We start from the raw sequence: 27,582 nt of genomic DNA, 5'->3' as shown, positions 1-27,582 counted from the left end.
AGGTAATGTTACAACCACGCCTTCCTGGACTCCACTTCCCACAATCCTCTTTGTCTGCACACCTGAAGTCACTTCCCTAATCAGCCTTCCCACCATTTCCCCGGATTCTCTGCACCTGTTGTCTTTGTTAGCACTCCCTTTAAGTTGGACTCACTCCCTGCACTCCTTTGTCAGTTAGTTTATGTGTGTGATGATGTACTGTATCTGCTCCTTCGTGTGAATAAAAGCCCTTATTTTGTGGATTTCCGAATATGCTCTACAGCAACACCTCGTCTCTACAGCAACACCACGTAACACATATAAAGGTCATTGATTTGTTGCAAATGATTATGATAATGGTGATTATGGATCATCACATCATCATGCAGATTATCTCATATAATCACTATTAAACTCAGAGTCTGTAAGTTTTACAGTGATGTTTTGCATCTATTCCAGAGTCAAGACTTTCTTACAACAATGAAATAACAGCCGTTCAACATTTCTGTAACTAAAATAGTGAATTACGTATTGCAGTTTCAGAGCTGTGACTCACTGTTGAGGTTTGGAAACATGTTACTGTTGGGTGTGAGAACTCAGTTAGTTTAACCACATCGAGCAGTGGTCATCTCTGAACCAGTTTAGATGGGTGTGGATTCTCAATCATTCTGATGATGTCACTTCCTCTTCTTTCTCTATGTGGGCTGCTGTGTGCCATTGAACGCTGTCTTTTCAGTTAACAATAGCCTCTTTAATAAACTGAACTTTAACCCAAAAGTGATGGGTCAATCATGAAGGATTAATTCATTTTGAACAAATCTTTAATATGACTCGGGAACAACGAGTTGTCTCAAAGAGCGATTTGTTCCTATTTTGTGCAACTTCAAAATCATACAGTTTGCTCTTAATCACTCTCGTGGTACTTTGAAGTCATACAGCAATCGGTCTGTGCAGCGCCGGTTCGAGTCCAACAAGCCTAATCATTTCTGTATAGTCCTCCTGTACAGTACACTCCCCAGCCGTGTGCAGCCTAATTTTTGTGACCGCGCTGATGAAAGACATGAGCTTAGCTATTGGCTTTATATCGTATCAAGTCACTTTCCACTGCAGTCACACACTTCACACAGCCCTTATGATGACTCTGCATATGTGCAACATGTGGGGCAAAATCATATAATACTCAGTCAAATCATTTACATAACGACCAATGCAATCTAACAAGAGTTGCGCAAATTAGTGTTGGGTCGCAAATAAGCAGAGCTGATGCTCATCATGCGGGTCGACACACACGCAACTTGTTACATGTAATCTGACAAACACGTACACGTATATATGTTCGGATAACGTCTTCCTCTGGCATCCCAAAGAAATTAATATGAGTGGAAAATATTTTACTTTCTACCACGAGCTCCTCCTAACAGCAACAACTGCAGCCATGTCACAAAATGGGTTAAGACATGCTGTTTTTGAGCATTAAATAATGGTGCAAATACCAGTAAATTGACGAGCGTAAACATTAGTAAATCGTGTTGTGATTCATTTAAATACTCTCCTCCCATACATTTTGCATCTGAAAGGGAAATTCCTACAAATGCATATGCAATAAGGTCAGCCGCAAAAACAACTCAGTCCACACATTTTCAGCTCTAATTTCTCACTGTGTGTCTTTAGTAAATCCTGACAGTAGTTTTTGCCGCAAGCTGTTAGTTAATCTGTCCCTAAGTGTCTAGAATTATGTGTGCAGTTCAGTTACATAGTAACTGACCCTTCACTAAGCCACGCCCGAAAACCATCGCAGGCCAATCGTGGTTTAGCAATCGTAACTAGGCGCGGGAGGTCTGTCAATCTTTCGAGCGAGGGAAACATGCCAAAGTGTTGTGCGTATGGATTGTGTAAATCTGATACCCAGTATCCTAAAAGTTTGAACAGGGTGGTGGAATTTTTTCCCTTCCCGAAACTTAAAACCCAAGGGGAGAAATGCCGGTGTTCTGACAATTTGTGCTACCCTGTCAGATTTTGCTACCTCCCATTGAAACAGTTGGTAACGTTAGCAAAATTTGACAGCGAAAAATGCAACCTATCAGATTGTGCTTCCAGCGTGATATTAACGTGGTTTATGGCTTTATTAACATCTACACCTACCCCAACCCTAAATCTACCCTTATAATAATGCAAATACAGTAGTGGTAGCACAATATGATATAGCATTAATCGTTAGAACAAGTATAAATCGAAAGCGAAAAATGCTACTTATCAGATAGTGCTTTATTAATGTCTACACCAACATTAAACCTACCCTTACAATAATGCAAATACAGTAATTTTGTGTTATTTATCATGACAACAATGATGTAATATTGATGTGCGCATATGCAGTATGCCCGGGTAGGACAATCTGACTGTAGGTTAGCTAGCTAGCTAACTCAGCACATCATTGCTTGGAAATAATGACGGTTCTTTGTTCATAATGCATATATTTGAATGTAAAATAAGATGATTAAAGGCAAGACGGAGTAGACTGGTGCGCTAAAAATATAAGCGGAGAATGTTATCATTGCAAAACGGTCAGGCTAACGTCATGTGTTTATTCCACAAGACTTATGGATAAGCTGTTTGATTTATAATTATTAGGTTATTTTCACAAATTTCACTTAACCTGCTGTGGATGAACAAAGCTTTTCCTCAATAATTTGTGTGTTTCCCATTTGAATGGTCAGCGTATGAGGCGGCTGCTGCTCGTGCTGGGAGCTTTAGCTTCAATTTTGATCAAATTATTTTCTAATCGTTGCATATTACGTCGTGGATATATCCCTCGAATGCATACTGCAGTCCCTTTTGTCTTGATCTCTCAGATATTTCACCTGTTGCCAAAAATGCTAATTATCTCCTTGGAAATGTCTGACACCGGTGCATACATACTTAAATGACTTGCCAGGCGCGAAAGCTTGACAGGCGTAGCAACAGTAACTAAGGAGGGCGGGCTTAGCGAAGGGTCATTGTATTGTGTTAAAATGACTTGAAACAGTTTGTGTTTTGGCTCAACTCAATATTTTCATTGAAAGAACATGTTTCAATTAATTAGGCCAAAAATAACATTTGATGCTTGTTCAATTGACTTAAATAAATGTAGTTAATCCAACACGATTCTTTTCAACCACTTAATTCATTTGAATTGAGAGTACATGAATGATTTTAGTTGTGTTAAAATAGCATTATAGACACTAGGAACAGGATTTCCCCTTCCCATCATGCTTTGCACAGGGCTGGAGAGGGAAATTAAATCTTGAAATAAAATGTTATGTTCTGCATTTTTTTTAATCAAGATGATAAAATTGGAAGACTAATGTTTAATGTTATTTTATGATTGTATTTACTCAACTCAACTTCAACTCAACTTTATTTTGCACTTTCAACACCACAATGGAACCAAAGTCTCAGAAAGATATGACATACACACTTACAAAGCATTCACTAAAGAAAACAAATAAGTTTTAAGCGCACTCTGAAAAACACCCAATGAAGGACAAGTTTTTAGAGACATTCCAAAGCCTAGGAGCTGCAACAGAAAACGCCTGATCACCTTTACATTTTAGACTCGTACGTGGAACCACAAGAAGCAACTGGTCATTTGAGCGCAGAGATCTGCTGGATTGACAGCGGCTGATTAAATCAGTAACATACTCAGGCTAGACCATGCAGAGACTTAAAAACGTACAACAGTGCTTTGTGAATTCTGTGTATGGGTAACCAATGTAGTTTAATAAAACCAGAGTAATGTGTTCTCTCTTCTTAGTACCCGTTAAAAGTCTAGCACTGAGTTCTGAACGAGCTGCAAACGGGAGAGAGAAGCCTGACTCACACCCAAATACAATACATTACAATAATCCAAACGTGAAGACACAAAGGCATGAACAACCTTCTCCATATCATTAAAGGTAAGAATAGATTTCAATTTAGATATTGATCTAAGATGGAAGAAACTATTCTTAACAACAGCATTGATTGCTGCTCAATTGAGTCAGAGTCAAAAATGACACCAAGGTTCCTCACGCTAGACAGTTTTTCCCAGGAAACAACCCAGGGTCATCATCCACACACCCCTTATTTCCAAATGATCTCAGTCTTATCCTCATTTAATTGGAGAAAGTTATTTGCAAGCCAGCACTTAACTTCTGCCAAACATGCATGAAGGACTGAATGGCCATGCCCATGTTTCAGTGTACATAAATTTGAGAATCATCTGCATAAAGATGTACTGAATCCCAAATTTCTCAAAAATCCTAGAGGGAGCATATAAAGGGAAAATAAAATTGGTCCCAGTATTGAGCCCTTGGAACCCCACACACAAGGAGGGCAATGGAAGAAAAATAATCCCTAAGCTGACTGAAAGAGTCCTATTCTTTAAATAGGAAGAGAAAGAAACAGTCATAAAACTGGTCAAATGGTTTGCAACAGCTCAGATGAAATTAGAGACTAATTCCATCAACCTTACCAATAAAAAAGTTTAAAAACTCTTCACACAGTTCAGCAGAAGGAGTGAGTGCAGGAGTAGCAGTAGGATGAAGAACAGCATTTACAGTAGAGAAAAGTATAGTTTAGCCAATTTAACAGCTCTTTGATACTCATTCAAACGGTTCTTCAAAATCTCATAGGAGACTTGTAATTTATCTTTAACCCATTTGCGTTCAGCCCTCCTACACTCCTGCCTAAGAGCATGGGTAGTACTGTTCAACCAGGGCTGCGATTTGACTTTTCTTCCCCTGACTTTGACAGGAGCCACAGCATCTAAAATCTCTAAGCAAGTAGAGTTAAACTGATCGACCAACTCTTCTAAATCCATACAGGGAGAGTGTGACTCGATCAATGAAAATAAAGGAGAGACATTAAAAACAGCTGAAAAACTACTCGCTGTACATGAATTAAGTATGCGAGACGAAATCGAGACAGAAACAGTATTACCCGGCACAACACAAGGAAAATTAGTATTTAAAATAACAGTCTTATGGTCAGAAAAAACAGTATCAACAATCTTCACGCTATCAATAGAAAATCCCAAAGATAATACAAGGTCAAGCGTATGACCACGTTCATGAGTTGGACCCAAAACACATTGCAAAAAAAAAAAAAAAAAACGACTAATAAATTTAAAAATAGTTTCTAGTGTTTTTGGGGGTTTCCATTGTGCTGAAATGCAGAGCATGTGTTTGTGTTGAAGACCTGCTAACAACAATTAAAGTTGATTTAATAATAAATTTACTTTGGGCTGTCATGGGTTTAACTAACCTGTCTACTGGCTGACACCTACAGAGGACAGATTTTGTAAAAGCTTTTCTTGTTAGATACAGCCTTTACAAATGTTAATTGTTCTTGAACAGATTCACTCAATAAACTAATCAATTAAACTGGATTACTTGTTTGAATTTTTGTTTGATATTAATTTAGGATAATTGAACTTAATAGTTTTGGACTAAATTAAGAATGTTAACCTGACTCATCTAAATGGCATTGAATTAATCTGATGTAATAAACCTGTTGACATAAAAATGCTAAGTAAATCCAACAAATAATTTTTCGGAGTGTTTCATACCCCAGGATTCATTGTAGCCTATGCCATTTTTATTAAATTATTACATTATTAAATGTAAGTATTTGGTTATAAGTACTCAAATAAAAATGTAAAAATATATAGATTTTTAAAAGTCCAGTACAAACGTTACTGCCGCTGTCACAGTTGCTAGGCAACAACAACAGTCCTCCGTAGGCTGGACCTTCCCATTTAACAACTCTTGGTCTGACCTGCGTGGCCTTCGAAGCTGTGGCCTGTACTGTAGGGTTATATTGTTTTAACACACAGTTTGTCAACACAATCTCTGATGTAGCAATTATCTTTACTCTAAAAACAAACTTTATTTTTGGGTAATATCTATAAGTATTTAAAAAAATAATTCCAATCCCAATAACTTTGCTCTTGTAACCCGGCTGAGAGAGAATGTGAAGTGTGTTAAACTAATGATGAAGTGATAATATAATTTATCAAAGTGGATTTCTGAACTAACCAAGTTATACGAATCATTATGAACATGAATGAATCATTTCATTATTAGTTTATCTTTGTGTCACAGTTGCGTAACATCCTCACATTACGAGCTCATGAAGGGGAATCACCACAGTTGTAACAAACATCTCAGGAAAGAGGTTTTATTAATAAAATTAGTAGCAATCATACAAAATAAAACAATGGAGAATCACCATATCGGCTTCAACACACAGAACAGAGAGATGATTACACCGACAGTCTGAGTCTGTCTATTGCTGTATTTCATATTATATTCAAAGCATTATAAACAAACCACTAGAAAATGACATTCAACACTGTATGCAAATATCTTGCCTTTTATTTGCAAAAATATTTGAATCTAAACTTGATGGTATCACTATTTCTTCAGGGTGCTCAGATGATTTTTCTGTTTTTTGAGAAGGAAAAAATAAATAAAACAGTGAACAGTCCTCTCTAAGTCTTTGCTATTTTAAGCAAAATAGCTCTCTTAAGCTGAACAATGACATATTTGACAAACAATGCATTATTTTTCCATTATTTGAGGTGACGTGACTTAAATCTTGTTTCAGATGGTCTCCAAACTCAGCAGTATTTTATTGTAATATTGTAGGCATCTCTATTTCCTCTGGGTGCTGCGAGTCCTTCCTCCCTGCAAAATAAAAGCATGGACTGACCTCTCGTATGTGTTTTTACCATGATTGATCCAGATCAGATGAGTGTGAATCATCAGATTGTGTGAAGCTCAAACTCACCAGCTCTTCTTGCACAGATGATCTGAAGAAGAATCACAGTAGGAGCAGCAAACACTGCGATCTCAACAATCATCACAATCACTGCAGGAAACATGTGTGGAAGAAGAAGAAGAAGAAGAAGAAGAGAAACTGGACATGACTGAAGTCAAGGGGATTCAACTATGAACAGTTATTGATGAAGCATTTACAGACTGACTGATAGTTTAATGGTGTAAAGCTGTCAGTAGAAATGAACGTGTCGTACCTCTGAATAATGATCCAGCAGTCACACAGATGACAGTTTCTGATGCTGTGTCAGCTGGACCTGTGGATCACGTCTGTTAGTTCACTTCAACACATCATGACTCATAGAAAAATCATCATCATCATCACAGAAATGATGAATATGTGCTGGACTCTGTGTGAACTTCCACCGTACCACGAGTCTATCATCATTTTATTTCAAATTAAAGGTGTCAGGAGGAGAATGATGATAGATAATTACCAAAAATGAATCAATTGACAAGTGACACTTCATTGAACAAATCTTTTTGTCACTGATGTCAAGTTCAGCGGTTTCATATTTCTCTGACCATCTACCAGCATGTGTTGCTGATATTACAATTGTCCTTTCATCGTGATGAGAATTGATTACACGGTAAAGCAGTGATGTGAGAGAGACAGTGATGATGTACCTGTAGTTTCTAGTCTGTTTCTAGCTGAGTTTGTGATGTGGACTGGAATCACTGCTGTCGTTGGATCATCTTCAGCTGTGAAGAGTGAATGTTAATATTCATATTCATAGTCATATTTTAACTTGGATCATCACATTACATAAAAGTGTTTTGGCCACCAGGTTTCAATTCCTTCAAAAGATTTTGTGAGTTTAAAGAAATTTTGTGAACATGTGGAATAATGTCCTTTTAAATTGAACATATAATTCACAGAAACACTGACCATGACGAACATGCAGAGAAACACGAGCATCAGGTCCATGTTTGTGGTCTCTATATGGACCTGTCCATTGTTGGCAGCTGTATAATCCAGAATCTTCTTCTGTGACGTTCTTGATGTTCAGAGAGCAGTCAGACCCCAGACTCAGTCTATCATGTCTCTCTGTGTATTTCTGCTTTATCCCTAATTTAATCAGTTCAACTCCTGCTGAACGTCTGAAACTGTTATAGTTCCATACAGTTGATGTACAGTCAGAAAGAGCATTATTACAGGGCAGACGGACATTTTCACCAGAACTGATGAACACATCAGTCACTTCTGCTCCAATCGTACCTGAAACACAGTATATTTCAGTGATTATTATGATCTACATTAATATATAAATAAAACATACCAGCATAAAAAGCAGACAATTCAAATAATACATTATTTTATCCCTCATTAACACAATCATCACTCTCTCCAGAATAAAGTGTTTTTCTTGAAATCTCTGAATATGAAGATAATTGTTGATCATCAGATGTTTGAGTGACTCTATGTCCAGTATCAGGAATAATACAGTATGATCTGTATGTATCAATACACAACTCTGAGATCACAACGTGAATGTGTGCAAGAATAAACTGAGCATGTTAAAATCAACTCTTTCCAGACTAATTCCACTAAATGTCTTTAGAGAAAATCCAGATTTCTTTACCTGTGAGAAGTGAAGAGAGAATGATCAGTCCCAGCAGACACAGATCACACTGATCAGCCATTTTCTGTTTCTGTCAGTCTTTCTCTTCATTATATAGTTACAGCTCCTCCTTTAATCATCATCAGCTCCTCCTGTGTGTGTGAACTTCCTCTGATATGACAGACTGAGCTGAAATACAGCTAGAGTTTATATATAGTGACACGTTTGTGTGAAACATGTTGTTCAGTGTGAGAAGTGTATATTGTTAACCACACTGGCTCAACACGCATCTGATCTGAACACAGTCTATAGACTTTTGCACACGAGTGCATTACTGATAGTTTCACTTCTTTCTTTTAACAGTTTCCTTCATGGCATTAAAATCATTAATCATAAAACCATCTTCATCGAGATCATCATCCTCATCATTTTTTCTTACAATAGTGAATTACGTATTGCAGTTTCAGAGCTGTGAGGTTTAGAAACATGTTGCTGTTGAGTGTGAGAACTCAGTTAGTTTAACCACACAGAGCAGTGGTCATCTCTGAACCAGTTTAGATGGGTGTGGATTCTCAATCATTCTGATGTCACTTCCTCTTCTTTCTCTATGCTGTGTGCCATTGAACGCTGTCTGTTAACAATAGCAAGTTTTGCCTCTTTAATAAACTGAACTTTAACCCAAAAGTGATGGGTTGATCATGAACATTTTGAACAAGTCTTTAATATGACTCGGGAACAACGAGTTGTCTCAAAGAGCGATTTGTTCATATTTTGTGCATCTAACAATATAACAAGAGCTAATAATAATAATAATAATAATACATTTTATTTGTAATGCGCTTTTCTTAAACCCAAAGCGCTACAGTAATAAAGTAAAACAAAACAACACAACAAAAGCAATACAATTCATTAGAGAAAGACAGTCTTAAATAAGTGTGTCTTAATCAACTTTTTAAAATGACCCAACGTTGGTGCATTTCTGATGGGTAGAGGAAGCACATTCCATAGCTTAGGGGCTTTGTATGAAAAGGCTCTTTCCCCCATGGTCTTTAGCTTACGTGAAGGCTGGTAAAGTGAAAGAGAGTTAGAAGAGCGAAGAGAGCGTGATGGAGTATAAGGACTGATGAGATCGCAAAGATACTCAGGTGCAGTCCCATGAAGTGCCTTGTATGTTAAAATAAGAATTTTAAAGTCAATTCTCGCATTTATGGGAAGCCAGTGTAATTGTGAAAGAACCGGTGTAATGTGTTCACGAGGAGAAGTACGAGTAAGCACACGAGCGGCAGAATTTTGTATATACTGAAGCCTGCTCAACGATTTAGCTGGAAGGCCAGAGAACAAGGCATTACAGTAATCTAACCTAGTTGTTATGAAGGCATGTATAAGCCTTTCTGTGTCTGCAAAAGAGAGAAAAGGTCTAAGTCGAGCTATGTTTCTCAGGTGGAAAAATGCAGTTTTAGAGATGTGTTTTATGTGTGCTTCAAATGTTAAGTGTGGATCAAAAATGACACCAAGATTCCGCACCTGTGAAGTGGGGATTACCGTGCTGGAATCAACAATCAAACTGATCTGCTCGGCCTTACGAGTAGCTGCCACTGTACCAATCTGCATCAGTTCAGTTTTGGAGCCATTCAGCTTCAGGAAGTTATTCTGCATCCAGATACCGATCTCTGCTAAACAACCACGCAAAGCTATTAATGAGCAGTGGACATCAGGACTCGTGGTGATGTAAATCTGCGTATCATCAGCATAGCAGTGATAGCCAAGACCATGTTTCCTGATGATCTGCCCAAGCGGAAGCATATAAATGTTAAATAATATTGGACCCAGTACTGAACCCTGAGGAACTCCCTGTCGAACAGGCACGGTGTCAGATTTGTAGTTACCCAAGCCAACGAACTGGGTACGATTTGTTAAATAAGACCGGAACCAGTTGAGGACAGCTCCAGAAAGACCCAACCAGTTTTCAAGCCTGTCAAGGAGAAGAGAGTGACATATAGTGTCAAAAGCAGCACTAAGGTCTAGTAAGACCAAAATACTGCAAGCACCGGAATCTGCTGCGATAAGAAGATCATTTACGACTCTAATTAAAGCGGTTTCAGTACTGTGCCCTCTTCTGAACCCAGATTGAAAAGGTTCAAAGAGACTGTTCAGTGCTAGGTGATTATTTAACTGAATAGCCACAACACGCTCAAGAACTTTAGCCAAGAATGGGAGGTTAGAAATCGGCCTGTAATTGGATAAATCAGAAACATCACAGCCAGTCTTCTTAGGGACTGGTGTAATGGCAGCTATTTTTAGTTCTGGAGGAACAATTCCAGAAGTCAATGACAAGTTCACAATTGAAGTCATAAAAGGGCAGATTGATGCAAGGCAGTTCGTAATAACCGAGCAGGGAACCGGATCTAAAATACTGGTAGTAGGGTTCATGGACTTCACTGTACTTATAATAAAATCATCTCCAACCGTTTCAAAGTTAGAGAAGGTAGTGGTTGGAAAATTTGAAGGCTGGATATCGACTAGCTCAAGAGGAGTGATGGTATTTAAAGAGCTATATAAACCCTCAATCTTACCAGTGAAATAATGAAGAAACTTGTTACATTGGTCAACAGAGGAATGAACAACAGCCTTAGTTGGTTTGAGAAGACTGTCAACAGTCTTAAACAATGATTTAGAATTTGTTGCAGCATTACCGATGATGCTTGAATAATAGTTCTTACGTGCAGTGTTCAAAGCAGAATGGTAAGCAGACTGTTGTTCAGTGTAAAGCAGCCTGTGTACCATCAGGCCAGATTTTTTGTACTGCCGTTCTAATTGCCTACCGGCAGCTTTCATTAGACGTAATTCTGGGGTAAACCATGGACAGGGTTTCCCAAAAGTAACAACCCGTTCTCGCACAGGTGCGAACTCATCCAGAAGTGAGGATAGCATGGAATTATAGTGCTCAACGGAGTTAGTTGTGGGAAGCTGCACAAAATCAGTGCTGGGTTGCAAATAAGCAGAGCTGATGCTCATCATGCGGGTCGACACACACGCAACTTGTTACATGTAATCTGCCCATGGTGACTGCTGGCAACGTGAAACATTCAACGTAATGATGAAATTAAGAAATGTGTGGATATTAATGTGTGTTTCTATGTCTTATTGGTTCCTGGAAAAGCCCAAAAAGGAGTGGCCTGCGAACAGGAAACCAGTTTTATGGCATCCTGAAGGGGAGGAATGTTGAAAATGTTCACTTTCAATGGACATTTGGCCTTGGCTTCTGTTACATCTATATGAAACTTGTGGATCGCCAAAATAAAAAGAACTTTCCTTGGACTTTTCTTTAGTTTTGTCACTTCTATTGCTGCCTGTTAGACACTGCACTAACCATCTTATCACAAATGGGCAAAGGAGGTGCTGTGTCTCCATGCACACAGTAGCAGAGGTTGAGCATGCCTGGGACATGAATGGCACGAAGCGACCTCCGATGCTTCTGATTCCATAGCAAGAGATGGCGGGCGAGTTGCGATATGCAATGGGAACGTAGACCATCCTAAAGGTTGATGTACGCAAAGGTCGCAGTGCTGTCCGATCGGTGCTTGTCTGACAACAGCTCCTTGAAGCGACCCAGTGCAAGACCTACTGCTAGCAACTCGAGGGAATTGATATGCCAATGCAGTTTTTTGCTCTTTGCTCATGGCTCCCCACCCGGTGGCAGAAGCATCTGTCTAGACCACAGCATGCCTGGACACTTGTTTCAGGGGAACTCCTGCCCGCAGGAACGAAGGGTCCGACCACTGAGTGAGGGTACGGCGGCAGTTTGGTGTCACGGGGACACAGAACATACCGCAACTAAGAATGTGTCGGGAAACATGTATTAATGTTAAGGTACAACTTAAGGTATAATTTAAGAACAACAGAGTTTATACCAGTGATTCCCAATGGAATCCCATGGAGCCTCTGCACAATTGAACATCTCGAGAGAAAACTCAGTTGTGCATTCAGACAGTGATTCTAGAAGAGACCACTGCAGGATGGATTTGAGTTTAGATTCACCACATTGTGGATTGAATGAAATATGTGTGAAATGTATTGTATTATTTTTAGGGAAATCAGGTCTAAACTGCACTCTCTGGATTCTCTGCTGAGAGCAGGAATTCACCAGATCAAGAGATAACATTTAATTTAATGTTAAGGGGGAGGAGGAAAGCCACCTTTGGAGAAGACGATTCCTGATTGGTCAGAACTCCTCAAAGAGGTTGGACAAATAGTCAGATCAGGATGACAAATTCAGTATAATATGGCTTAAGACAAAGAACAGACGATGAAGGGCAGACAAGCAGTTTCATTCAAGCCATCCAAATTCTCACGTACTCACTTTTTTTTAACTTTAACTTTCTTTTTCCATTGAGAGTCTCGTGTTCTAAGTTAAGTTTTGTCGCCTCAACTTTAAACTCCAGCCATGACAAGAGTCTCCATTCATTTGCCAGCACGCCCGAACATGATTGGCTTTTCCACGACAAACCAACAAACCTGGAAAACCCTTTACTCCAAGCCAAGGATGCCGACAAGGGAATCCAAATTCAAAGACACGATCGACAAGTGTAAGACTTGATTTTCCTGCTGAGACCAACTGAGATCAAGCACCCTGCAATAAAGCAACAAAACTCATCTGGAGAGAAGATCTCAAAGAAATAGCAAAGGACAACACCTTGCCCTAAACTGTCCTCACACGTCTACAGGATGTACATCTTCTGTAGCCAGAAGCCCCCATGCAGAGATGGCTGAATGTCTGAAGACATTCACACATCACTGTGTGTATATACATTTCTTTGAGCAATTGATGTTATGCATTTATTATTTCTGAATTGGCTTCTAATTGTCTAACTGTAATGTAATTGGCATGATAAATTTTTACTTGACAAATAAAATGTTATATTTGGTTTATTCTATATTATTCTTAATTCATTATTTCTAGTAGATTAAAGCGAAGGTATTACCGCAAATCTGTGTTCAGGATGGATCATACGGAAGGTTTAATAGGTGGAGCATGGAGCACGTCAGTCTTTTTGTTACGAGTAAGCAGAGCGCGACCGACTTAAAGGTAGATATTTGCCCTGCATCCAATGTTTAAGGTCAGAACTGACAAGTTTGTGTCCGAGAAAGGCACTCAGCCGGCCGAAGTGACTTTTCTAAGTGATACCGGGACCACAGCGAACGAATAATTGAAGATATAAGGTAATCAGAATAATCAAAAATCTAAATTAATACATAACCAATGCTCAGGTGCTAATTACCCTCCTCCATCCCCAGCTCCTGCACTTGTCCAATCAGGACTTGGCCTCTGATATACCAGACTAATTCTTCTTGAATTATGTTGTTTCATTAAATTATTGTCATTAAGAACATTAATGATATCTACCCTAAGGGGGGTTATCGCTGCTCTCCCTGCTCTTTTTCAAACCGGACAATGGACCGCTCGACCACCGAATCCAGCAGTGTCTGCCATAATATTGAAGTAAGTGTGCATCATTGATTATCGTTCTTGCTAAAAACATGAGATCTGTAGTTTAGTTTAAAGAGGAATTATTGTGCTCCTAGCACTCCTCGCTGTCATTAAAACAACGTGTCACAGGAAAAGTGTTCAAAAGTAACCCCGTCTATCTAAATTAATATCAATTTTAGTTACTGCATAATGATTTTATGCAATTTCAATGCTTATTACCGGTGTTGGCACGTTACTAGTTACTTCTCACAAATAGTAACGGAGTTAGTAACTGAGTTACATCATTATAAAAGTAACTAATTACCAGGGAAAGTAACTATTGCATTAGTTTTTTTTTTTTTTTTAAATCAAATGTAAAATACCTTGTATGCCCCCAATATTAAACATTCATAATCATTACTTTTGCTGGTTCTTTATGGTAAGCTTCATGCGTGCGCTTGACTGCTATATAGCCTATATTAAAGGTGCCCTTGAATGAAAAATTGAATTTACCTCGGCATAGTTGAATAACAAGAGTTCAGTACATGGAAAAGACATACAGTGAGTCTCAAACTCCATTGTTTCCTCCTTCTTATATAAATCTCATTTGTTTAAAAGTTAATACTGGCTGCCCTTGTCTAATGCCTTGAACATGGGCTGGCATATGCAAATATTGGGGGCGTACATATTAATGATCCCGACTGTTACGTAACAGTCGGTGTTATGTTGAGATTTGCCTGTTCTTCTGAGGTCGTCTGGATCTGTGCACAGCTGAATCATCTGACTAGGTAAGCAAGCAAGAACAACAGCGAAAAATGGCAGATGGAGCAATAATAACTGACATGATCCATGATAACATGATATTTTTAGTGATATTTGTAAATTGTCTTTCTAAATGTTTCGTTAGCATGTTGCTAATGTACTGTTAAATGTGGTTAAAGTTACCATAGTTTATTACTGTATTCACGGAGACAAGAGCCGTCGCTATTTTCATTTTTAAACACTTGCAGTCTGTATAATTCATAAACACAACTTCATTCTTTATAAATCTCTCCAACAGTGTAGCATTAGCCGTTAGCCATGAAGCATAGCCTCAAATTAATTCAGAATCAAATGTAAACATCCAAATAAATACAATACTCACATAATCCGACGCATGCATGCAGCATGCATGACAAACACTTTGTAAACATCCATTTTGAGGGTTACATTAGCTGTGTGAACTGTGTTTATGCTGTTTAAGGCAAGCAAATCAAATTAATATAAATGTGATTAGTCAAATCAAGTTAATGGCTTAATTGAACAACTACTAGTCGACTAGAAAAAAACTTATTTCACATATTTTCGATCCAGCATTTCACAAAGGGTTTTCTGGTTTGAGCTTTCTCTACGCTCACATGCTCACAGACACACACACAGAGCATCGTTCACTATTATCAGTTTAAAATTATATTTGTGTATGACTAACCTGTACTATTTCTTTACAACAAAACACTTTGCAGGTCTGTCGTCACACACCAATCTGCATCAGTTAGCATGCAGGTCCTGTGGGTAAGAGAGAGCCTACTCGGATGAAAACCAAGTCAGTGAGCTCAAATATAGTAACGCAGCATTTTTTGTTGTTGTCAGTAACAGTAACGGCGTTGTAAGGGGAGAAAAAGTAATTTGTTTGATAACACGTTACTGAAAAAAATTACGTCGTTAGTAACAACGTTTATTTATAGCGCCATTATACCCATCACTGCTTATCACCATAAATGAAAGTGTCATATTTAATCTAAATGTATATCAAATGTAAAAGAGAGTTCAAAATCATTCTGTTTACTTCATTACTTTTCTCACTCTAGTAAAGGAGTTTGTGCACATGGACTTGAGTTTCCATATAGGGTGCACATATTTACGGCAAGTTTAATTTTTTGTAAATCCTGATATGTGCATGGAAAATGCCGTACGCATATTTCTATGCCTATTTTGTGCGTATGTAACGGTTATAAATGAGGCCCCAGGTCTGTATTTTCATTGCGTCTGTTGTTCCCTTTCATGGCAACATCAACGCTGCGTTGAGACGAATTGGGATCACCTCTGCATGATTACAGTACGTCTTGAGGCACTTGTGAAATCGAGCCAATGGCGTGATGGAACGTCAGAGGCGGGTGATGTCACGGACCAGGAAACTATAAAGCAGACCAGCTTCTGTGTCTTCAGCAAGCGCTCTGTGTTATCGAGACCCCCCCGTCATACGCTTTCTTCGTGGTACTCAGAGGCCGAGGCCGACACTTCGTACAAGAACTCTGGCCTTGGACTTGGCCTTAATTCTTTATTATATTTATATAATATGAATTATAATTACTTTTAATTCATAATATATTCATATTATATTCATTGAAAAGTAATATGAAACTTTGCTTTTTTTTTAAATTAATATAAATATAATGCACGTATAATGCATTTAACTAACGTGTATTGATTTAAGCTCTTTGTGAACCTATATAATTAGGCCTATTTCTTTGATTCACATCCTGCATTGATATATTCAGATATTTTCTTTTCATTCCTGCCTTCTCAAACTTTCACTGCAGCAGCAGTGTTTATTCCTGCCTTGTAAATGCTTTTAATTTTATGATTTTTAAAAAATATTCTCTTAATCTTCAGAATCAAACCGATGCTCTGCATGTTCCGTGTGATTGGCTGTTTGCTGCACCTCCCACTCTTTCAGGTGCACACGCTTCAGAGTTAATCGCAAACTCTGGATTAAACCTGAGTTGACAGGGAACATTCATACTGAGCGTTATGAGACTGCTGAGCCTGATCTAAACCAGGTTGCCTTTATCTGGATTTGTCGAATCCAAACCTTCTCTGAAACTCAAAGTTTGTTCAGCTAGCTTCACGCAACATGCCACAGGACTATTGTGGTTTGTTTTCACTGTGGACTAAAAAAACTCTTTAATTGCACTCAGCGTATCAGTGATGATGTACCTTTTAGATACGTGTGTGTTTATAATTGAGGGATCCTGAGAGTTTGTGATGTGGACTGGAATTACTCCTGTCGTTGAATCATCTTTACACAAGATAACTCTAGCAATATCTATCATTATATTGGCACATCTAACAGAGACCTTTCCATAACTGATTCATGAGATTGTTTCTCACCTGAATACTTGACAGTGTATCTGACTGAGGTCTGGAGTTGATTTCTGAGAGTAAGCTGACATCTCCACTCTCTGTTGTCATCTTCATTCAGGAGTGTTGTAGTCAGAGTGATGATACAGTGATCTGATGAGAATAATATCTGATATCTGGAGTCTGTCTTCAGATCAACACCAGCCTGATTCACCCACGACAGATGAAGTCCCTCAGAACGAACCAAATAATCACAGGAGGATCCAGTATATGAATACAACTGACAGGAGAGAGTCACAGAGCGACCTGGACTGATCTCAGTCTGTGAAGATGATGATGATGATGATGACGATGATGAAGAGACTGAAACTGAACACAAGACACAAATCACAGACTCTTCAATCATCATGCGAGTTTAAAGGGAGAATCTGCTCTTTTTAAATTGATCACATTATCATAAACTCACCATGAAGAACATGCAGATAAACACGTGCATCAGTTCCTTGTTTTCCTCCATTCACATATTGTTGGCAGGTGTAAAATCCATAATCTTCTTCTGTGACGTTCTTGATGTTCAGAGAGCAGTCAGACCCCAGACTCAGTCTCTCATGTCTCTCTGAGTCTTTCTTCTTTATCCCTCCAGTAATCAGTTCAACTGTTCAACGTCTGTTATAGATCCATACAGTTGATGATGTACAGTCAGAAAGAGCATTATTACAGGACAGTCGGACATTTTCACCAGAACTGATGAACACATGAGCATCATTCACTCCACTGGAACCTGAAACACAGAACACCTGAGTGATATTTATACGATATATTAATAAATTAAACTTTATTCTATGTGTATATACATTGAGCTCTTTCACAGAAGTCTTAAAGATCACGTAGAAATGCATTTACCTGTGAGAAGTGAAGAGAGAATGATCAGTCCTAACAGACACAGATCACACTGATCAGCCATTTTCTGTTTCTGTCAGTCTCTTTTCATTATATACTTATAGTGCTTTCTTTAAACATTAAGTCCCTCCTGTGTTAAATAAATTATAAAACAGTTTTTAAGTAATTATTACCATCAGCTCCAGTTTTGTCAAACAGAAAGTATTTTCACACACTACATGAGCGTCTCTAAAGCAGATATGAACTGTCTTCTGGGAAAGTTACTGCGTCAGGAGCTGAGAGGGTCAAGGACATCAATTGAAAGTCACACGTGCCTGTATTTCTGTGGGGACTGGACGAAGAATGCATGATTTTTCTTGAACCTCTTCTACCCCCTTTCCACCAGCACAAACCGGGTGCTAGTTCAGAGCTAGTGCTAGTGCCACTTCGAGTTGGTTCAACTGACGAGCCTTCTAAGAACCGGTTTGCCTTTCCACAGGCTAGAGAACCAGCACAGAGCCAGGACTTACATCACTGCATACATCTATTTCACAGCAAAGCTAGTGCTGCAGCACCAAACACAAACACACCAGGGTCGTTTGAGATACATCGGCTTCCCGCAGAGTGAACGGCGCATGACATCAAAGCTCCGCAAGAACGATTCAAAAGCACAAGGAGTCGTATGCTCTACAAACGCTCCTGCGGATCCGCGGCACCCGCCGAATCGGTCCGCTCTGCTCCGATGCATCTCGAACAAGCGTTCTATCAACAATCGCGGATGTTTCACTACTGTTAATGCTCATGGCTTTGCGAACCTACATCGGCATCCAAACACGGCTCGACGTAATTTGTATAGACAGAGATTACAATCGAGCTGCTATTAGCTCGATTAGCTGCTATTTCAAAAATGGCGGTCACAGGTGTCTTGTTGGTCACGGTAACCCCGCCCCCAGCCCCTGATGCAAGCGTTTCTTACTTCTAGCCCAGCAATGTTTTGATGCTACTTACGAACCACTTTTCCTGGTTCGGAGCTGGTGCTTTGTGTGTCGAAAGACAAAGAACTGATTTGAAACTAGGCTCTGGCTCCGAACCAGCACTCAAATGGCCTTGGTGGAAAAGGGGTATTCAATAACAAAATCAGAACCATTCAGGAAGAGAATCAAATTAATTGCTTCGACTAGGGAAAAAAAACATGCAGGTTCACTAAAACGAATCGTGCCCTCGTCCAGACCTGCCAGAAAACAAGTGTTTAAAGGGGCATCTGGCCAGTTCACCAAATAAGCAAGCTCCGTAAATTCCTCCACATACCTCTCCAGTGGGCGACCGTCCTGTCGGAACCCACAGGCCGGTTTCCTCCGCCTACCCCTCCAGTGGATATTTCCCTGGTGTCCTGCCGGACCAAACCCCCAAGTCAGAGAATGAAAGGTCTACCGCTAGGCCCAAACGGCCTAAACAAGAAGAAAAAGGCCGCCAAGCAACCTCAGTCCCCTGTGAACTCTGCCTCCGAGCCTGAACCGCCCCACCTAGCAGCACCCACTCCTGTGCCAGTCAGTATCCTCACTGTATTTGAGTGAATGATCTGGACCCCATCTTCAGACCCCTCTCCAACCCTCGCCGAGCCCGCTCCAGCCTTCCACGAGCCCGCTCCAGCTTCCCACGAGTCCGCTCCAGCTGTCAACGTGTCCGCTCCAGCAATCCACGAGCCTGCTCCAGCAGCCGACGAGCCCGCTCCAGCAGCCCACGAGCCCACAATCCTACGCCACGCCATATGCCCTTCCAGCCAAAAATATTTTTGGGGGTGGCATGTACCCGTGGGTGGAGAACATGTGGGAGATACACATGAGAGTGATACATATGTGGGTGGGGGCTCGGAACTCGCCATGGCCATCCACGGCCCCTGACCCGTCATGGCCGCCCAAAACTCCTCACTCGTCATGGCTGCCCACGGCCCCTGACCCGTCACGGCTGCTTAAGACTCCTGACCCGCCATGACGGCCCAAGGTCCTAGACCCATCCTGGAGACCTCCGCACCCGTCTGCACCTCACCCTGCACCTGTGTGTAGGTCTCCAGGGCGCCCACCCCCTCCCCCGTTGTTCCATTTGAGGCGCGTGGACGCGCCTACTGGGGAGGGGGAGGTTGTAACACTGTCACATAAAATACATGTTTTACCGCTCTATTTATTACAATGATTTTATGTATGATAGAGTTTTAATTGGTTTACATGTTTTTTATAGTCCATTTTATTCCTCTTACGTATTTTAATGTGTGTATGTCTTTAAATGTGTATGGGTCTGCCTGTCATGTGACTGATCACATGACAGGAACCAGGAAGTAAGCCAGTATAAAGGAGGCAGCATGGCAAACAATCAACCCCCCATTAAAAAACGTGATCACCTGCTAGCTGGATTGTGGAGTTTCATTTTACAGACTTACCTTTCCAGCAAACCACATCACTTTTCCATTGGATTATCACTTTCAGGACTTTGTATATACACCAGTGGACACTTTCAAATTGGGACTTTCAGCACACTACTAGGACTCTTAAGGACTGTTTTAGGGTATGGTACAAACAGACTCCACGCTTTTAAACAGCCTAAGTTTTTCTAGTTTCATTGTGTTGTTTTAAGTTCCATGTGGATATTGTAAATACACCTTATTTATCCATTTCTGTTGTCTGTCTCATCTTTTTAAACACTCCAAAAACTCACGCAGTATAATCTGACCCCATTTTAATTCATGTAAAATCGATCGATTGGGCAGATCGTTTCAAGGTAATGTTACAACCACGCCTTCCTGGACTCCAATTCCCACAATCCTCTTTGTCTGCACACCTGAAGTCACTTCCCTATCCAGCCTTCCCACCATTTCCCCAGATTCCCTGCACCTGTTGTCTTTGTTAGCACTCCCTTTAAGTTGGACTCACTCCCTGCACTCCTTTGTCAGTTAGTTTATGTGTGTGATGATGTGTATCTGCTCCTTCGTGTGAATAAAAGCCCTTATTTTGTGGATTTCCGAATACACCTTGTCTCTACAGCAACACCACGTAACATATATAAAGGTCATTGATTTGTTGTATCTCTGCAAATGATTATGATAATGGTGATTATGGATCATCATATCATCATGCAGATTATCTCATATAATCACTATTAAATTCAGAGTCTGTAAGTTTTACAGTGATGTTTTGCATCTATTCCAGAGTCAAGACTTTCTTACAACAGTGAAATAACAGCCGTTCCACATTTCTGTAACTAAAATAGTGAATTACGTATTGCAGTTTCAGAGCTGTGACTCACTGTTGAGGTTTGGAAACATGTTGCTGTTGAGTGTGAGAACTCAGTTAGTTTAACCACACAGAGCAGTGGTCATCTCTGAACTTGGTTTAGATGGGTGTGGATTCTCAATCATTCTGATGTCACTTCCTCTTCTTTCTTTATGTGGGCTGCTGTGTGCCATTGAACGCTGTCTTTTCAGTTAACAATAGCCTCTTTAATAAACTGAACTTTAACCCAAAAGTGATGGGTCGATCATGAAGGATTAATTCATTTTGAACAAATCTTTAATATGACTCAGGAACAACGAGTTGTCTCAAAGAGCGATTTGTTCCTATTTTGTGCAACTTCAAAATCATACAGTTTGCTCTTAATCACTCTCATGGTACTTTGAAGTCATATAGCGATTGGTCTGTGCAGCGCCGGTTCGAGTCCAACAAGGCTAATCATTTCTGTATAGTCCTCCTGTACAGTACACTCCCCAGCCGTGTGCAGCCTAATTTTTTTGACCGCGCTGACGAAAGACATGAGCTTAGCTATTGGTTTTATATCGTCACTTTCAGCTGTCACTTTGGCACGAGGCCCGTGCAGTTGCACACTTCACACAGCCCTTATGATGACTCTGCATATGTGCAACATGTGGGGCAAAATAATATAATACTCAGTCAAATAATTTACATAACGACCAATGCAATCTAACATGAGTTGCGCAAATTAGTGTTGGGTCGCAAATAAGCAGAGCTGATGCTCATCATGCGGGTCGACACACATACCTTGTTGCATGTAATCTGACAAACACGTACACGTATATATGTTCGGATAACATCTTCCTCTGGCATCCCAAAGAAATTAATATGAGTGGAAAATATTTTACCTTCTACCACGAGCTCCTCCTAGCAGCAACAACTGCAGCCATGTCACAAAATGGGTTAAGACATGCTGTTTTTGAGCATTAAATAATGGTGCAAATACCAGTAAATTGACGAGCGTAAACATTAGTAAATCGTGTTGTGATTCATTTAAATACAACTCCTCCCATACGTTTTGCATCTGAAAGGGAAACTCCTACAAATGCATATGCAATAAGGTCAGCCGCAAAAACAACTCAGTCCACACATTTTCAGCTCTAATTTCTCACTGTGTGTCTTTAGTAAATCCCGACAGTAGTTTTTTGCCGCAAGCTGTTAGTTAATCTGTCCCTAAGTGTCTAGAATTATGTTTAGCAACCGTAACTAGGCGCGGGAGGTCTGTCAATCTTTCGAGCGAGGGAAACATGCCGAAGTGTTGTGCGTATGGATTGTGTAAATCTGATACTCGGTATCCTAAAAGTTTGAACAGGGTGGTGGAATTTTTTCCCTTCCCGAAACCTAAAACCCAAGTGGAGAAATGCCGGTGTTCTGACAATTTGTGCTACCGTGTCAGATTTTGCTACCTCCCATTGAAACAGTAGGTAACGTTAGCAAAATCTGACAGCGAAAAATGCAACCTATCAGATTGTGCTTCCAGCGTGATATTAACGTGGTTTATGGCTTTATTAACATCTACACCTACCCCAACCCTAAATCTACCCTTATAATAATGCAAATACAGTAGTGGTAGCACAATATGATATAGCATTAATCGTTAGAACAAGTATAAATCGAAAGCGAAAAATGCTACTTATCAGATAGTGCTTTATTAATGTCTACACCAACATTAAACCAAATACAAAAACAATAATGCAAATACAGTAATTTTGTGTTATTTATCATGACAACAATGATGTAATATTGATGTGCGCATATGCAGTATGCACGGGTAGGACAATCTGACTGTAGGTTAGCTAGCTAGCTAACTCAGCACATCATTGCTTGGAAATAATGACGGTTCTTTGTTCATTATGCATATATTTGAATGTAAAATAAGATGATTAAAGGCAAGACGGAGTAGCCTGGTGTGCTAAAAATATAAGCGGGAGAATGTTATCATTGCAAAACGTTCAGGCTAACGTCATGTGTTTATTCCACAAGACTTATGGATAAGCTGTTTGATTTATAATTATTAGGTTATTTTCACAAATTTCACTTAACCTGCTGTGGATGAACAAAGCTTTTCCTCATTAATTTGTGTGTTTCCCATTTGAATGGTCAGCGTATGAGGCGGCTGCTGCTCGCGCTGGGAGCTTTAGCTTCAATTTTGATCAAATTATTTTCTTATCGTTGCATATTATGTCGTGGATATATCCCTCGAATGCATACTGCAGTCCCTTTTGTCTTGCTCTCTCAGATATTTCACCTGTTTGCCAAAAATGACTAATTATCTCCTTGACAGGTGTAGCAACAGTAACTAAGGAGGGCGGGGCTTAGCGAAGGGTCCAATGTATTGTGTTAAAATGACTTGAAACAGTTTGTGTTTTGGCTCAACTCAATATTTTCATTTTGAAAGAACATGTTTCAATTAATTAGGCCAAAAATAACATTTGATGCTTGTTCAATTGACTTAAATAAATGTAGTTAATCCAACACGATTCTTTTCAACCACTTAATTCAGTTGAGTTGAGAGTACATAAATGATTTTAGTTGTGTTAAAACAGCATTATAGAAACTAGGAACAGGATTTCCCCTTCCCATCATGCTTTGCACAGGGCTGGATAGGGCGATTAAATCTTGAAATAAAATGTTATGTTCTGCATTTTTTTTTAATCAAGATGATAAAATTGGGAGACTAATGTTTAATGTTATTTTATGATCGTATTTAAAATAGTTTCTAGTGTTTTGGGGGGTTTCCATTGTGCTGTGTTTGGGTTGAGGACCTGCTAACAACAATTAAAGTTGATTTAATAATACATTTCTTTGGGCTGTCATGGGTTTAACTAACCTGTCTACTGGCTGACACCTACAGAGGAAAGATTTTGTAAAAGCTTTTCTTGTTAGATACAGCCTTTACAAATGTTAATTGTTCTTGAACAGATTCACTCAATAAACTAATCAATTAAACTGGATTAGTTGTTTGAATTTTTGTTTGATATTAATTTTAGGATAATTGAACTTAATAGTTTTGGACTAAATTAAGAATGTTAACCTGACTCATCTAAATGGCATTGAATTAATCTGATGTAATAAACCTGTTGACATAAAAATGTTAAGTAAATCCAACAAATAATTTTTCGGAGTGTTTCATACCCCAGGATTCATTGTAGCCTATGCCATTTTTATTAAATTATTACATTATTAAATGTAAGTATTTGGTTCTAATTATGAAAAAATAAAAATATATAGATTTGAAAAGTCCAGTACACACGTTACTGCCGCTGTCACAGTTGCTAGGCGACAACAACAGTCCTCCGTAGGCTGGACCTTCCCATTCATCAACCCTCGGTCTGACCTGCGTGGCCTTCGAAGCTCTGGCCTGTACTGTAGTGTTTTATTGTATTAACACACAGTTTGACAACACAATCTCTGACGTAGCAAATATCTTTACTCTCAAACACACTTTATTTTTGGGCAGTATTTCAAAAATAATTCCAATCCCAATAACTTTGCTCTTGTAACCCAGCTGTGAGAGAATGTGAAGTGTGTTAAATTATATTATCAGTTCATCATTAGTTTATCAAAGTGGATTTCTGAACTAACCACAATAAAGTTATATGAATCATTATGAACCTGAATGAATAATTTCACTATTAGTTTATCTTTTCGTCACAGTTTAACATCCTCACATTACGAGCTCATGAAGGGGAATCACCACAGTTGTAACAAACATCTCAGGAAAGAGGTTTTATTAAGAAAATTAGTAGCAATCATCCAAAATAAAACGATGGAGAATCACCATATCGGCTTCAACACACAGAACAGAGAGATGATTACACCGACAGTCTGAGTCTGTATATTGCTGTATTTCATATTATATTCAAAGCAGTTTATAAACAAACTCCTAGAAAATGACTTTCAACAGTGTATGCAAATATCTTGCCTGTTATTTGCAAAAATATTTGAATCTAAACTTGATGGTATCACTATTTCTTCAGGGTGCTCAGATGATTTTTCAGTTTTTTTGAAAAGAAAAAATAAATAAAACAGTGAACAGTCAAGTCTTTGCTATTTTAAGCAAAATAGCTCTCTTAAGCTTAACAATGACATATTTGACAAACAATGCATTATTTTTCCATTATTTGAGGTGACTTGGCTTAAATCTTGTTTCAGATGGTCTCCAAACTCAGCAGTATTTTATTGTAATATTGTAGGCATCTCTATTTCCTCTGGGTGCTGCGAGTCCTTCCTCCCTGCACAATAAAAGCATGGACTGACCTCTCGTATGTGTTTTTACCATGATTGATCCAGATCAGATGAGTGTGAATCATCAGATTGTGTGAAGCTCAAACTCACCAGCTCTTCTTGCACAGATGATCTGAAGAAGAATCACAGTAGGAGCAGCAAACACTGCGATCTCAACAATCACTGCAGGAAACATGTGTGGAAGAAGAAGAAGAAGAGAAACTGGACATGACTGAAGTCAAGGGGATTCAACTATGAACAGTTATTGATGAAGCTGATAGTTTAATGGTGTAAAGCTGTCAGTAGAAATGAACGTGTCGTACCTCTGAATAATGATCCAGCAGTCACACAGATGACAGTTTCTGATGCTGTGTCAGCTGGACCTGTGGATCACGTCTGTTAGTTCACTTCAACACATCATGACACATAGAAACAACATCATCATCATCATCATCATCATCATCACAGAAATGATGAATATGTGCTGGACTCTGTGTGAACTTCCACCGTTCCACGAGTCTATCATCATTTTATTTCAAATTAAAGGTGTCAGGAGGAGAATGATGATAGATAATTACCAAAAATGAATCAATTGACAAGTGACACTTCATTGAACAAATCTTTCATATTTCTCTGACCATCTACCAGCATATGTTCCTGTCATTACAATTGTCCTTCATTTAAGACTTTCATTGTGATGAGAATTGATTACACAGTAAAGCAGTGATGTGAGAGAGACAGTGATGATGTACCTGTAGTTTCTGGTGTGTTTCTAGCTGAGTTTGTTATGTGGACTGGAAACACTGCTGTCGTTGAATCATCTTCAGCTGTGAAGGATGAATGTTAATATTCATATTCATAGTCATATTTTAACTTGGATCATCACATTACATAAAAGTGTTTTTTGCCACGAGATTTCAATTCCTTCAAAAGCTTTTGTGAGTTTAAAGGAGTTTTGTGAACATGTGGAATAGTGTCCTTTTAAATTGAACATGTAATTCACAGAAACACTGACCATGAAGAACATGCAGATAAACACGAGCATCAGGTCCATGTTTGTGGTCTTTATATGGACCTGTCCATTGTTGGCAGGTGTAAAATCCATAATCTTCTTCTGTGACGCTCTTGATGTTCAGAGAGCAGTCAGACCCCAGACTCAGTCTCTCATGTCTCTCTATGATTTCAGTGATTATTATGATCTACATTAATATATAAATAAAACATACCAGCATAAAAAGCAGACAATTCAAATAATACATTATTTTATCCCTCATTAACACAATCATCTCTCTCTCCTGAATAAAGTGTTTTTCTTGAAATCTCTGAATATGAAGATAATTGTTGATCATCAGATGTTTGAGTGACTCTATGTCCAGTATCAGGAATAATACAGTATGATCTGTATGTATCAATACACAACTCTGAGATCACAACGTGAATGTGTGCAAGAATAAACTGAGCATGTTAAAATCAACTCTTTCCAGACTAATTCCACTAAATGTCTTTAGAGAAAATCCAGATTTCTTTACCTGTGAGAAGTGAAGAGAGAATGATCAGTCCCAGCAGACACAGATCACACTGATCAGCCATTTTCTGTTTCTGTCAGTCTTTCTCTTCTTTATATAGTTACAGCTCTTCCTTTAATCATCATCAGCTCCTCCTGTGGTTGAGAACTTTCTCTGATCTGAACTGAGTGTTTAAATCCAGCTAGTTTTGATACATAGTGACACGTTTGTGTGAAATATGTTGTTCAGTGTGAGAAGTGTATATTGTTATCCACACTGGCTCAACAGTTTCCTTTATGGCATTAAAATCATTAAATTATTAGTGATAAGCTTGTTTTGCTAATGAAAAGTTATCCACTATCCATAACTCGCTTTTAGAAGTAGTCAGAGAAATTTCTATAATGTCTATATTTTTTCTAGTTATGCAAGCTCTAAAATATTTTATCATATTTATTATATATTTAAAAATATAAGTAAAAAATGTAAGTAAAATATTTTTAAAAAGAAGAAAAGAACTTTAAATTTTTTAATGACAAATCACATTAGACTCATGATTGCTGTTTTCAAAGATGTATTGACAAGAAGAAAGAAAAAACTTTACAGCAACTGAACAAATAATAAAAAAAAAAAAGGTGAATTATTGCCCAACCATAAAATAATGAGATAACATATAAAGGTTGTTGATGT

At 38.9% G+C, this 27,582-nt stretch overlaps 1 pseudogene; it reads right to left on the bottom strand.

Annotated features, from left to right (window-relative positions):
• Positions 1–6,222: 6,222 nt before the first annotated feature.
• Positions 6,223–27,046, bottom strand: LOC125248734 (annotated as a pseudogene).
• Between the last annotated feature and the right edge of the window lie 536 nt (positions 27,047–27,582).

Source organism: Megalobrama amblycephala, linkage group LG1 (genome assembly GCF_018812025.1).
Source record: "Megalobrama amblycephala isolate DHTTF-2021 linkage group LG1, ASM1881202v1, whole genome shotgun sequence".
Classification (NCBI taxonomy): domain Eukaryota; kingdom Metazoa; phylum Chordata; class Actinopteri; order Cypriniformes; family Xenocyprididae; genus Megalobrama; species Megalobrama amblycephala.
This window is presented reverse-complemented; position numbering and strand designations above follow the sequence as displayed.